We start from the raw sequence: 14,925 nt of genomic DNA, 5'->3' as shown, positions 1-14,925 counted from the left end.
AATGATGGACATCTAATCCAAACTAAGCTAAAATTTCACTGACTGTTTTTCATAACTTGCATGGGCTTTGTGGGATCACTGTTGAATTAATCCAAAGCAGAGCACACATTTCTCATGCAAAATGAGACTATCAGTTATGGTTAAACCAGATGGCTTTTTAACAGTTCAGAACCCTTGTTAATAGATTCTAAACTTAAGGCACAAATTCATTATTTTAGTCTGTGCTGGAAGAAAAAGTATATCAGAGAAGCAATGTGAATGAAAACCTGTCACTTTTTCTGATATAACTGGATGTAGGGTGTGGTGTGCCCTTACTACCTTATCACAGAACCCAGCCCTTTACCTTTTTTCAGTAAGGTACTGAGTAAGCTAGACTTATATAGCTTTTTAACTCACTTAAAATGTTCTACTTCAGGTATCAGCACTTACACCACCAGCTACAACAAAACTACACAGAATTTCTCAATATATTTTTATTCTCAATTTAGAAACACAAAAAATAGTAAGACCACAATTCCTTCTTAGGATCCTTTCATTTTCTAAATAGCTAAATAAATGAGTGCTTAAGAGAAGAATCCCTAAGAAGTGTGCTTAAAAGAAACTAATAATTTAGATTAATTCTTCATAAGGAGTAGCTTATTTGATTTTTTTTCTTTCAAATGATCCAAGAAAAACTGTACCAGCTTAAACTTGTCCACACAGTTGGTAAATCCCCTCTAACCTTCAGGAAGATTTCAAAAAATTAGCTGCGAACAGCTCTGTTTTCTGGTGTGTTGCTGACTGAAGTACTCAGATGCTGTTTCTGTTCTGGTTAATTATACAATAATGAACAAAAGGAATGTTGCACTATGAATTGATTAAAGTTTAGAGTCTTTCATAGGCACCAGCATGCCAAGTACTGTAAAGACATGGACAAAGTGCTTGTTCCTCTTTGACCACACTGTGTCTAAACAGGCAAAAGGGGAAATAAGAGATGAGAATTTGAGCGAAATTACACAACTGACTAATAGCAAACAAAGGATTTCCTGCATTAAACCCGATAAGCAGTGGACCAGGCTGCTTTTTACATGTAGGACTTACACGGGAAACTCCATTTTTTCGATTGCTAGAATGTGGATATTATATCCGACTAGGAGACAGAGTTTTGAGTTCTCTGGGTTTGCCTCTTGTTTTCAGTCTGGTTTCCTGAGGAAATGAAAGTTGTGCAATCACAGTGGATATGTATGGGTGGCTACACACATGTTCCAGTAGTAACTTTTGAACCTGTTGGCAAACTGTAGCAAATTGGACAAAAAGTATTGGTCTCACAGATAACATAATTCAAAAGTCTTGGTCTCAAAGGTAATGTAATACAAATGTGGTGAAAATAGTGGGACAGCTGTAGATGCCAGGCTGTAGCCCGATAGCAAGAAATTCACGTGACAGAAATCACACTACTTCAGTTTTGATGTTAACAGAGTCAGGCACTGACTTCTTCAGCTATGTTTTAGAGTTTTCCTCTGTAGTAAGAAATTTATGAATTAGAAACCCAACAACAAAATGGAATCTCATGAAACAATGCAACATTAGGAACTGGAGCTTAAAGGAAGAAAGCCAAATATAGTTTTATTAGTAATAAAATAACAAACTAGAATAACTGCTCATTAATGGATGGTGTATAGATTTCTCTTCTCAGTCTGTGGGTGTCATGTCTTTATGAACAGCCACAAGACCACTCAGATTTTCTCTGTGCTTCAGAGGGTAAAACATCATGGTAGCAGAAAGCCTCACTGATGTACCTAAACAAAGAAAGAGGAAACAGAGATGAAAACTGGAGTGGTTCATGATGGAGAATATTTATGTTAGTGATCTCAGATGTCATAATGAGGCAAGGTTTACTCAAAAGTATCAGTGTAAACAAGGCCTTATTGGGGCTCAAGAAAGGCAATGATTCAACCTCTAACATTAGAATACGCAGTTCAAGCATGTGTTTCGTGTTGGAACTTACTTGCTCCTTTACAAGCACTGTTCCCCTTCCTGCTGGTGAGATACCCTGCCAAGAGTATCTTCTGCCAAGACTGAAGCTGGAGAGAGGGTACGTATGTTTGGTGTGTGTGTTTCCAGTACTCCCTAGCAGGTCAGAAATTGTATTTCCCCCTTTAAAACAAAGGTTCCAGCATAATTCAGTTTCCCCCCCTCACTAATGTGAGCAGCCAAAGCACACAGTTTCCACTGTGCCATAAACATTTATTCAGCATAAGAATAAAATGGAAGGAGAGAAACTAAGACCTTTTTTACATGGGATGGGCTAGGGAACATTTTTATTCTTGTTGCTATAGTAATGAATACAACTGATTGTGCAATCACTGCAATTACACATTTAAAGAGGTTGGTACTTCCAGACCGTAGCAACACAACTGCAATGTGAGAAAGTGATGTAATCAAGGAAAGACAGAAGCATAAGTCAACAGCATCTTTAAGACATGTTTATTGGATTATGATGAAATATTTTAGAGAGGAAGTCTGACTCTTGGTTAAGATACTAGCATCAGCTTTTTACATTTAAAATCAGTATCTTGCTCTTCCACAGCTTTCTTTTGTGACCCTGACAATGAAACACAGTGTTGACTAAAAGTTATGAGCAGTTACAAGCCATTTGAGGTGTTTGGCCATGGAGCAGAATCCAGAACCTTAAGTTACTCAAGTTGGCTACAGACTGCATTCTGAGCTGAACATAGTTAATAGTAATTCCTTCTGATAGATCATATCCTAAGACATCATCTGAGGTGCACAAGTGCTGAAAGCACTAAGACAGCATCTGAGTGCTGAAAGGAGGCACTTCTTTTATTTGAGGTAATGGAATCTGTTCTCAAGACAGATTTGCTTCAAAGGGCAAGGAAGTTAAGTGTCTGGTTTTGTAATGTATTTAAATTCAAAGGCTCACATGCTAGGAGCCCTCATAGAGATGTGCTCACTTGTAGAGAATGCTCTGATACTCATGATATCATTCTATGAGATGCCTAGGTTAAATTCCTTCCACTGCTTGTAAAAATTCAAATCGTATCTTAATGTCTTAAACACCAGGCTATAGGATGCTTAAAAGGGTAGCATGCTGTTAATCTCTGCTATTCAATAATTAAAGAACGTTGTGTGCACAGGGAATGCACACAACATTAACACTGCCAACTACCAGAACACTTCCTTGGGAAGGGAAGAAATTAGGTTCCATTTCTCTTATATTTAATATTAAGTAGTCCTTGGATCATGCTTTTCAAGCAACATGGCCAGAGGAACAAATAGCCTATGGATTTTGATTGTTGAGGGCTTACTAGCCTGACTAGAAACAGAGCTTAAACGCCACCAGTTTGAGGAAGCGGCTATGTCAGGATATTAAGAATTTTAAATTGGATCCAAAGAATTTGGAAGACAAAATACTCTATTGACTAAGATATCAGTCCTGCTGAACAGTTGTTCGTTAGTAAAATGACCACATTGGTAGTTCCTTACTTGCCCCATGTTCTGTGTGATTAACTACATTAAAACTGTTAGAATATCAGAAATTGCCACCATATGGCCATGGAAAATAAAAATAAACTGACAAAGATTTAGCAAAGTTAATCAGTTTCAAATTAGAAGATTCCTCTAAGCAATTTTTCAAAGTATTAAAAATATTAAAAGAATTAAGCTTGCAAAAAGCATAGTATTTAATCCCTTAATGATAGCACAGGGACTTGTATAGTGGGAACTTTTTGTTGCTTTTCAAAACATATTCCATAAACTAACTCTAAGACATTTTGAATAATTGCTTTGTTAAATAATTTGTCTTGTGAGAGCCAAAGAGACAGATGAGATACAAAAAAAATAAAAAGGCAAAAGGAGATATTTGCAAAACAGATAAAAGTAAAATTTAAAAAAACCCCAACATGTTCTGATCTATACATAAATGGCACCAAAATGAAAAAGAAAAGGCTCATGATTGAGATAAGCTTGTTAAATAGCTGGAGTGACTTCCTGAATTTCCCCTTATCCTTGATGTTTCCAAAAGCACTAAAATTAGAGTTCAAGGAACAGGAAAATAAGGTAAATGATGAAAGTAGTGTTGAGGGAAACAAACAATGCCTAAATAGGTGGCTGCATAGTAATTCATGCTGTACATAAGTAAATACAGGCAGTTAAAATAAAACATTAAAAAAAATCAATTAAATAACTCTTTCAATTCCCTATGGTATACTTAAGCATGTTCTGCAATCTACACAGTTCCAAAGGAACAACTTCCTATGGAAGCATGTCAAACACTAAAATTACATCTGCTTCTGTGAGCATCATCACCACAATTACTAGCATATCTTTGAAGTTTGCATGAAAATGAGATGGTCTGTCACATCTACCTACTTGCCCAACTTCTGATGGTGATGAACACTGATGTAAAGTCAGCATGCCATGTGCATGCTTCCAACTGGTGGGTCAAACTGAATCCTCAGTAACTACTGCATAAATACACTGTGTGTCTGAGACATCACCAAAGTTAGGCTAAAAGACATATGAGGTTCTGAATCCCAAACAGCAAATACTCTGATAGTGTGCAACTATGTATTTTTTGCCACTTACCCTGCAAAAAAATCCAAGGGATCTACAGACCTATTTTATGAGTTTGAACTATTTTTTCACTGTCACAACTACACACTGAGACAAAAGCACTTAGTCAACTTTCCTGGCCGAATATAAATAGTTTGCACCTTTTAAAATAGTGGTTTGAATATTGATAGAATCTGACATGTTTATTTAGGCACAATTTTCCTTCTTTATTGTCATTGGTTTACTAGGGAAACACACATAAAACCTTTTTTTGTCCACAGCCTTAAGTAATACTCTGTAACTGATGCTGAGAATAATAATGTTTGGCATGTTCTTAAAAGGGACATAAACCAATCTGCATTAGGAATACTAGTTCAGTTACTCTGATTCATTAGTCACACAGTTTATTGACAATGTTTTTCCATTCTCTTTTTTTCTGAACTTTTAAAGATAGATACCACTAAGTTTAAACTCAAATTTTAAAATGTGCTTGTATTTGATGAAGAAATAGCACACTTTGTTTTTTTAACCTATGAGTCATCCTGAACAAACATTAACAAACTTTCCTCTCAAAATTCCAAAGAAGTGAGGAAATAGGACAGGTAGACAGGTAGAGGGAACACACCCAAACAACCACTTTTCAGACAGAAATAGAATCTCTAACTTTCACTACCATATTATTTTCAGGTTGTCACAAGATTTCACTGTTCATGTTTATACCACATGATTTTAGAAAGTTTCAGAAGTTTTTGTCCTGGTTTTGTGTGGGATTGAGAAAGGTACGGTTAACTTTTTTTACAGACAATCAAGGAGGCAAAATAAGAAGCTGCAAACTAATGATTTTGAAAGACCTTCTAGATAAAGCTACAAAAAGCTTTGGATATTTTACCTAACCCTCTTGTAGACTGACAGCCAGAAATATTAGCACTAAAAGTGCTTAGTATATCTTGACAATTTTGCATTGTTTTCTAAGTTAGATATTCACAGAGACAGTTATACTTACAGATTAAGTTCCTGAACCTAACAATATACTTGGGCTAGGGCTTTACCCCTTAATATTGCCCCTAGAGTAGCTCCTGACAAATAAGGACTTTTTTTAAACGTAATTAATTTTCTGCATATGAATTTTCAGCCTGTCCCTGTGTGACATTTGCCATTAAGAGCAGGTTTAAATGTGTTTGCTGAATTGCTGCCTAAATATGTTCAAATGATGGGGTTATTGATATGGTACTGAACACTGGTTTTGGTATATATTCATAATTACATTCTGTTCAGTACTGCTACAGCTATTCTCCCTGATTAAAACTGAAGCCAACAGTAGATAGGGCTTCTAATCCAGAAAAGTGACAGTAATACTTGACAATATTCTGAGCAGTCCTTTAAAACAGGAAACAATTTACAATGTTTTAAAGTCAAGAAGGTAAGAAGGTAAGAACTGGGAAAAAGAAAAGATTTTTTGAGTTCAGGAAAATTTGCATCATTTTAGGTCTAAGTAATTGACATTGCCCTCTATTCATTTCACATCTAGCCACAACAGACCACAATGTCTATTACCTCTCTCCTTACTCACAATTTTCTTTATTGCATTAATTTGCCTCATCCTATTCCAAACAGAATTTATTGCAAAGTGCCTATTAAATCCAGGAAACTGAGGAACAGGTTTTATGTTCCCTTCCCATAAGTAGAAGTCTGATGGTATCAATATAGGAGGGTTAAGTATTCTCCTATAAAGAGTTTGAGAACAGTTTTACGGGTGAAATGGTGAATGGTGAAATACCTCTCCAAGGTATTTTCACCATTCACTCATAATAGCCATAAGAACTAGAGAGACTGACTAGTGTATTGATCTATCCTAATGATATTCTTCAGGGACAAAGTAGTAATTCAACAACAGACTGTTGTGTGTAACAAATTTTGTAAACAGCTTTGAAAAAGCCCAGAATTTTTTCTAACTAGTCCCAAATATGTTATGAAATATCAGTTCTCTTCAACTGAAAAGGCATCAATTAAATTCCTCAGTCAAACACCCTTCCCTCTGCAGTATATGTGCAGCAAATAGCCTCCAGGTCAAGCCATAAGTTTACAGACTAACTGAGAACAAGAGAGCACATAAGACAACGGGAGCCTTAAGAAGCTTAATCTTTTCCTTCAAGCATACTTATAGCTGGTAAATTTACCATTTGCATCCCACAACTAAGATTCTTTTTTTCCTTTTAAATAATGGTCAACTCATTTTTAATTCTTGTACCAATTACAACTGAAGACAGCCAGCCTTTGGCAGCCACTATTACCTGCAGCCACACAGACTTTGTTAGCCTTGTTCTGCTTCCTTCTGATCCTTCAGAACCATGGGCTCTGGTGAGTTGCTGGAATGGGTTTGAGGGAAGATGCTCTTCCTCCCTCCTCACTTCCTTTCTTCTCCATTTGACTCACATAATGAGCATATTAGAGAAGCAGAGAGGAGCAAGCAAAACCTGGTGAGAAGGGAGAAAAGCTTTTGTCTTAAACTGATGGAAAAGGAGAGTCCCTCAGCAGAGAAGAATGGACCTTGTCTATGTGGCTTATCATGTTCACTTACATTTTCAGCAATGTTCAGTTCAAATCAGCACAACTTTGCATTTCAGGGTGAAATCCCCTTGGAAAAGGTTCCTGCCCTGCAGGTGAGATCAGAAAGGACAGAGAGAAACACCACTTCCGTCACACTCATGTCCTGTGAAAACCCTCTGATTACTCCTCATTTCTTCTCACCTCACAGTCAGCAGGAGTTATCACTCCTGCTTGTTCACACAATCCCTGCCACTGATTTTGTCACTGCAAATAACAAGGGCAAAACCATTAACACTGCTATTTGCTAAACAGAAAAGTTTTAAGTAAACGTTACATCGAAAAAACTCAAAACCCCAACACTTCTGTAAGCCCAACTTTCATCCTGTTATACTTTCACAGGGACTGTTATATCCACAAGAATTTATTTGTGAAACCAATTTTAAAGTTAAAACAATACAGTTAGTATATCTCTAGAGAGTGGCCTCTTGCTGCTGACCAAGAGATATCCTGTAAAGGAAGTAGCTAATTACTGTCCCCCTTGGAAAATGTTTACAAAGGGATGTTTAGGACGATGTTATCAACATCCTGTTTAAGTAGCTATTTTGTTCTTTTAAATCAGATGGTGAATCAAAAAGAAGCATTCTTAGTAGTATTGTTATGCTTTGCCTTTCTGTATCTTGTTTCTGGACAGTGGTTATTTCAAGGGTACCAGCTGTTTGTCACCTTATCTATCCATATACACATGTGTTTTAAGAAATAAGGTGTTGCAGCATGTTGGGGTTTTGGGGGGAGTGGGAGGAGGAAGAGAAGGAGATTAATTTTTGTGCAATTCTTACCAAAATCAATTGGTGAACTGTATGTACACATAAGCACTCTGATGACCTGAATGAAAACTGATTAAGTACCTTAATTCTGAAAGATCATAAAGGAGAGAAAACTATTTTGCTATGGAGCACTGGTGCGAAATGGAAGTTATGAAGACAATGCTCTTGGATTCAGTTATAGTAAATAAAAACTTTTATCTTTCCCTGATGCCAGAATTAAATGTGATTTTGGTTTTATTGATACAGAACACAGATCTCACTTAGCAATATCATTACCTTTCACTGCATATTGCCCCCCTGTGTACTGCTTCTGGAACAGCTGGATATTAATGCAAGATAGGCAGATGATCCTTATAGGCAGCTGATTAATGCTCACTGTATTTCAGCATTATCCTAAGTAGAAAAATATCAAAATCTTGAATCAATAGAAAGGCTGGAGACTAAGCCTGAAAGGTACACAAATAAAAGTGTGATTTTACTGAGAAGAATGGCACCAGTGAGTAACATTTTCTAACTCACCAGACTTCTTGACGTTTTTATATATTATCAAGATATATGCTAATTGCTTTTTTTTTTTTAATTTTACAGGAACAATTAATTTTAGTCCACTGTTATTTAAACAGTCCACTGTTTCTTGATTAAAAACAGCAACAAACTCTAATAGTTTCAGTTACACATAGCTGACAGTGCAAGACTGTTGTCAATCAGCAGCTTGCAAATTATCTGTACAAACAACTAATGATAAACTTAAGCATAGTTTTTAAAGTAAATTTTAGACTCTCTGATGACTTTTAAGTCTGTGAGGGAGTCCAGGTGAAAACAGAATGAGAAATTAAGTTATTAAAAATTAGAAATATCTACACTGTACTGGGCTGGCTCACTTCACCTTGTAAGGTTTGTCTGAAAAGAAAAAGGGAAGAGGAATTTGGCCATTTTACATGGATTTGTCTCTGCTCAGAATCCCTATCTGTATACTGATGAAACTCAGGTACTGGAGTACTATATATGCCCTACCTGATGCATATATCCATCTATCAGTGTCAAATTTCCTGCACTGAATGTGAAACCTCTAATTTAGGTTGCAAAATTATGCGTTCATGTATACTGTACATCCCTGGAATATATGAGCACTTTCACAAATACAAATGCAGTTCTTTTCAGAGTATATTACTAAGCAATTGGATAAATATTCATCAACATGACTGTAAATCAAAAAAAGACTTTATTACTCATTCTTGTGAAGTACAGTGAGATTATTTTTCCCATTAAAAAAAGAGGAGCAAAGGCACAAGGGAAGGGTCAAAAAGTTGTGGTACTCAAAGTGAGACAATGAGGACCTTCTTTCAAAAAAAAATTAGTTAGCATTACCTAGTCTTTGCATGATTGAAGAACATGTTTTTATTTAATTTTCACTATTGAATGCTTGGATTTCTGCAATTTCTGCAGCTAAAAGAATGCCCAGGCAGCAACCAAATCCTGAGGAATACAGCCAACAAATATGTAGAAAGCTCTTTTCAGCATCATTGCTTGAATAGCTAGGAATTTTAAGAGTCCAAAGAAGATGCACAAGCAGTTTTCAATTATCTCAGTCATCAGACAATAATTTCACTTTTCTAATCCTCATTCCCTAGTGATTACAAGCGATCTAACTTCTGTAACCAAAGCAATTGAAAATGACAACTCCTGTCAGTATGCATCTTTATTTGCCCCTACTACTTACCCATACTATGGTTTAAAAGGAAGCAAAGGTGCTATGAAAGAAATTATATATCTTGTTTTATTGACAGTATTGACACCCATACACACGAGACATGAATCTCCTAATTTTGAAGAACACAAGTCTTCAAGCTGCATCTCTACATGGTAACACTGTCATAACTGCAATGGCTTAAAGACACAATCAAGACAAGATTTATAGGGAGAGATAACACCTTTTATTAGACCAAATAGTATAATACAGGAAAAAGTACACGGATGTCATGCTATTGCTATTTTTCAAGTTAAGTAAAGCTTTCAACGTGATTTCCTATAATGTTATTGCATTCAGTTTCAGAGAGTGAGATCTGGATGGGTGGACAACTAGATACCCACCTAGTAAAAAGCATATTGAATGTTTAGGCTCAGGGAGTAGGGGTTGTACTATAACTGGAACTGGCAACAAGCAGCACAGGGGTCTACCCTGGGACCTGCCCATTTTAGGACTGTTATCTACAGTCTGGGGGAGGGGATGAGTGCACTCTCCTCAGGTTTACAGGCAGCATCAAACTGGGATGACAACTCAGTACCCTTGAGGCCAGGGCTGCAATCCAGAGACCTAGACAGGCTGGAGGAATGGACTGACCAAGGACAAATGCATAGTCCTGCACCTAGGAAGGAAGAGACTAATGTAGGCTGGGGACTGACCATCTGAGGAACATCACTGCTGGAAAGGAGGTGGAGGTTTTGTGAGGCAGCAAGAAGCACGTGAGCCAGCAGTGTGCCCCAACAGCACCCTGGGCTGTATTCACAGGCACAGAGCCATTTCTGGGCTCCCCAGTACAAAAGGACATTGACAAACTGGATTGCATTCAGCAGAGGGCCACTAAGATTGTTGGATGCTGGAAAACTTGTGCTGAGTAGAGATACTAAAGGAACTGGGCCTTTTCAGCTCAGAGAAGAGATGGTCTCAGGGGAGATGTAATAGCAAACTGACTGTTCTTCTGAGAAGGCTATTGAGGAGGAACCAGTTTTTTCACAGCAGTGCACAGAAGGAGTATGAGAGACAACAAATAAACCAAAACAAGCAAAGACAGTAATTAGAAATAAAGAAGATTTTTTTTTTTTAATTTTGAAGATTTTCTTTTTAATCAGGAGAACAGTCAAATATTCCAGCAGGTTGGCTAGAGAACCTGTGCAGTTGTAGCGGGGAAGGATGCAGAAACTGAAACCATACACCACTGAAAGCTCAACAAAACCAATATTTATTACCAAGAGGTGGCCAACAAAATGAAAAACCTGATAGAGAGGAAGGAGGAGGAAAATAAGCCCTCAGTATGACTCCCCCTCTCACCCAGATGTTACTTACGACCCCAGTTATCTTACCGACCCCAGAATGCCTAGAATTACCCATAGCAGAAGCTGCGTTCTCAGAGTGTCGGCAGGCTCACAAGATAGCGGGCATCCTCGCAAAAGGCAACGTTGTCCTTTGGTGTGAAGCTTGTGTTCACTCCCAGCACGAGCTATCTGCTTTTCATACAATTAATTGATGGCGTCTACTTGGCCAGGTGTGGCCAGTACAGCCCAGCTAGAGGCCTTCGGTCCCTTCCCCTGTTATGGAAGTGGCATCTCTTCTGTGCATTTTCCCCGCGTCTGCGTGCTCAATCCCAGGGGGTCTTTCCTAAATGAGTCTGGGAACTTACTTCATCCTCCTCCTCTTCACTTTCTCCTTCAAATGCCCTGGAAGGGCCACCAACCAATAGTGAGGTACCAATTAATTCTAGTTTATACAAGATGCTTCCTTCGAGGACAAAGTTCTCGTTTATCAGTGCTTGTTTTCTCATAACTTGGCAGGAAAAGAACAGACTCTCACAAGTGGCTGGGCCAAACACAGACCAAAGGTAGCAGCATCTAATTAAGCATGAATACCACAGTCTTCAGACTTGGAGGCTTTCAAGACCCAGCTAGATAAAGCCCTGAGCAACCAGCTGGCCATGCTTGAACAGAAGGCTGAACCTGAGGTCCCCTCCAAACTCAGTCATTGTGTGATTTGAGATTCTCTGCAGAAATGCTTGTTAAGTCTACTCAAAATCATGTAGTTTTCTAAATGTGACAGTTGGTCTGATAAAAGATATTGCCTTTACCTACAAGCTATCTCTTACCTATAATTTCCAAGACGAAAACCCACAGATGTTCCATCAAGTGGCATCATGCTTACACCTATATGGATCATTACTAGGACTGGACTCTTTCAATACATCCCACAGACCTTTGGCATTTGAAGTGAACAAATTTACAGTAGCTGTAATGATCAGCCTGAGTGTTCACTGAGAATGCTGGGGAACCCATGGCTTGCAAATAATCCAAGAAATGCTCTGGCAAATTCAAAAACCAACAAGACCCAGTATTCCATGCTCTACTCTAGGTTCTGACAGTTTTCCTAAGCTTTTCCTTTTCTGCTTTCATGAATTCCAGTTGTGTCTCTGTTTCACCTTGTTCAACTAAAGGCTGACTTCTGGATGTTAATATGTTTAACAGAAGCAACCTTTACAGAAGAAATGTCAGTATAGAAGTAGATTGGTTAGGTACTAACTACTAAGATGTCAAGTTCAGTTCCCGGCCAGGGAAAAACTCCCCCGGGCAGATGGAGCTCGTTCAGCCCTGCAAGGCCATCCATCTAAGAGAAGGTCACTCTAAACAAACCTACGACCTGAGTACCTCACTGCCACTGTCCAAGCTTGCTCAGCCCCAGCAGATGAACCTCAGGATTAAAGGGTGGGCTCAGTTCAGCGCACACTGTGTCTCACCTAAAAAATCCACTGCGCAGGCTCAAAGGGTTAATGACCTTTCCCAAATCTTCACTCGCGAAGACTGGCCATACATACTAAGATGTCTAACTACTAAGACACTAAGACGTCTTGCTTATAATGTACATAAACATATGGTCCTTAAATGTAAGAAGGCAGTGGCTACTACATGCTCTCACTTCCTTCTGTTCTTGCAGAAAATCTGGAAACTCAGAGGTACCTTATTGACAACCCAAAGCACTCCAGTAAGATTAGTCCGGTTTTCTTCAACCTGACTTAAAGAACATTTTTAAAAACAGGATTCACATTCTTCTTGATTTACTATCCCCTCTCTGAATCCTACAGTCTTACACTTTCAGGTCCCATTTTGCAATAATGAGTATGAGTTTATTGCGTCCCTCTTATAAATGAAAGCTGTAGTTGTCCAAAAAGTCACCCTGGAGCACGCGCCATTGAAGAGAGATGCTTGTGATAAAGCCACAAAAGGTAACACTGTTACAGGTCACACTGCTTCAGAAAGTGTAACATTCCATCCCTGGCCACTATGGCAAAGCTGTGTGAAGGGAAAAACAGCAAGAGAATTACTATGGTCTGTGAAGGAGGAAGATTCAGGATGGGAATGATTTCAGGAGTGGAAAAAGATGTACAGTGATTGAAAGGACTTTATGATACAGACTTTACAGTTATTATGTATATACACATTGTATGTTTCCCCAGGATTTGTATCTCCCGGGCACGCCCAGGCTTGCCCACTTCCCTGCTTCCCTCTCTGACTGGCCGGAGAAGCTGTGGAGAGGAGGCAGCCGCCATTCGCCCTTTCCTTCCCCGGCTTCTCCCACATTCCTCCCCCTTTTGCCTGTGTCCCTATCCCGATTTGTTCCCCCATTTGTCTGTCTCACGCTCCACCCATGTTCTAGCCCTTTCCCCGCCTGAACTGATAAAAAATCCCATGCATGCCTCAATAAAGTATTCCATCTGCACCCCTACCTTGTCTCCGGACCCATCCATGCTGTGTCACGGCCCCACCCCCCCTTGGACCATGGCAATGGTCTGATAACCTCAATGGGGTTATCAGACCAGAATCTTCATTAACTCTGCATTCCAAAAAATGCAAACATTTGATAGATTGGTGAGTGTACCCAAAGCCTAAATCATCCTGATCAAAAGGTATGACCCAGGCTTGGAACACAATACTAGAACTGCTCTACTAGCTTTAACAGAAATCAACACTCTTGACAACAACCTGTTCTAAGAGATATAAACCTTAATTATAACCTAGAAGTAAAATTAGATGATACCTTAAATAGGCCTAACGATACAGGACAGCCACACCTTTAGCACATCACAGCTCAGATGAAATTTTTTTCATGTGCAATTGCTAGGAGGCCCTCACTTGTTAAACCCTATGACTCTGATTACTACCTAGTTTGCAAAAGCTATGCTGACACTTCATACAGTGACTTTTAGGTTTCTATTTGCTGTTTTCCTTCCCAATTATGTTAGCAAGCTTTTCTCCTTTTCTGGAATTGCTTCCTACACTAGATGATCTGGCTTGCCTTTCTAATGTTGTCTACTAATCCTGCCACATAGCAGATGCACTGTCAGCACCAAGGAACCTTTTCATTCATGATCCACACCACAAGGACACTGAAAACATTCAGAAGGCTGTGCTTTTAAAATGATCTATGCTAAAGAGATCTAAGTGAATACTACTCACTCTGTTAGCATGGCTCCTTTAGTCATAAATTATACTTTTAAGTAATCATCTACTGATTGAAGCTCTGATAATAGAAGAAATACCTTGCCTTTCCACAGAGTAAATCTCTGATCCTCTGAGGACACAAAACAAGCACGAATATACTTTACACTAGGAGATAATTTCATCTGAAGAAGTATGTCTGGGCATGTAGGTTACAAATGAATATTTGTATAAGCTTGTGTACTGTAAGATTTACTAATTGTTTACTTTCAGACCACAAAGCTGGAGAGTACTTTTTCTGTCAAACCTACATTTATTTCTGTGTGTATGAATGCATGTGAACTTCTCAGGGAACATGTGTTAAAAGCAAAGATGGCTGAGATGTACTTCTCTGAAGTACAATTAACATAATTGCTACAACATAATTGCTACAGATAATACCACAGAGCACATGACATGTGATCTTGGATATATATTAATGTATTTGTGTTTCTTAAACCACAATGGCCTTCAAGCTCTATGCTAGGAATGAGTTCACAACTTACTCAGAAGAATGTCACATACTGAATGTGATTTCAAGGAGTATGTAGGGCTTTTGCTTTTACCTGGAATTCTTCAGCAAAGCAAAAGTCAGGTTGCCCCAGTTACCGTGGTGATAATGGTATTTACCACTGCCCCTGAGAAAATGCCAGTGAGCAAAATTGATCATTTTTGAGACCCAAAGAGAAATGTGCTCTGGTTGTTGGTCAGATAATTACCTGGAATACCTGAACCTTGCCAGTTAGTCTTAAAATTAAAT

At 38.5% G+C, this 14,925-nt stretch overlaps 1 long non-coding RNA gene across 1 annotated transcript; it reads right to left on the bottom strand.

Moving 5' to 3' along the window:
• Positions 1 to 1,375: 1,375 nt before the first annotated feature.
• Positions 1,376 to 7,358, bottom strand: LOC127472912 (uncharacterized). Its single transcript, XR_007905207.1, has 3 exons — positions 7,133 to 7,358; positions 6,846 to 7,028; positions 1,376 to 1,778 (listed from the first exon to the last, which is right to left on the bottom strand). It is a non-coding gene; the product is annotated as an uncharacterized LOC127472912 (long non-coding RNA).
• Positions 7,359 to 14,925: the final 7,567 nt, after the last annotated feature.

The sequence above is a fragment of the Manacus candei genome, unplaced genomic scaffold, assembly GCF_025592945.1.
Source record: "Manacus candei isolate 608988 ecotype Guabito, Panama unplaced genomic scaffold, ASM2559294v1 h1tg000033l, whole genome shotgun sequence".
In the NCBI taxonomy this organism is placed as follows: Eukaryota; Metazoa; Chordata; class Aves; order Passeriformes; family Pipridae; genus Manacus; species Manacus candei.
The sequence above is the reverse complement of the archived record's forward strand: the minus strand, read 5'-3'. Positions and strand labels throughout refer to the sequence as shown.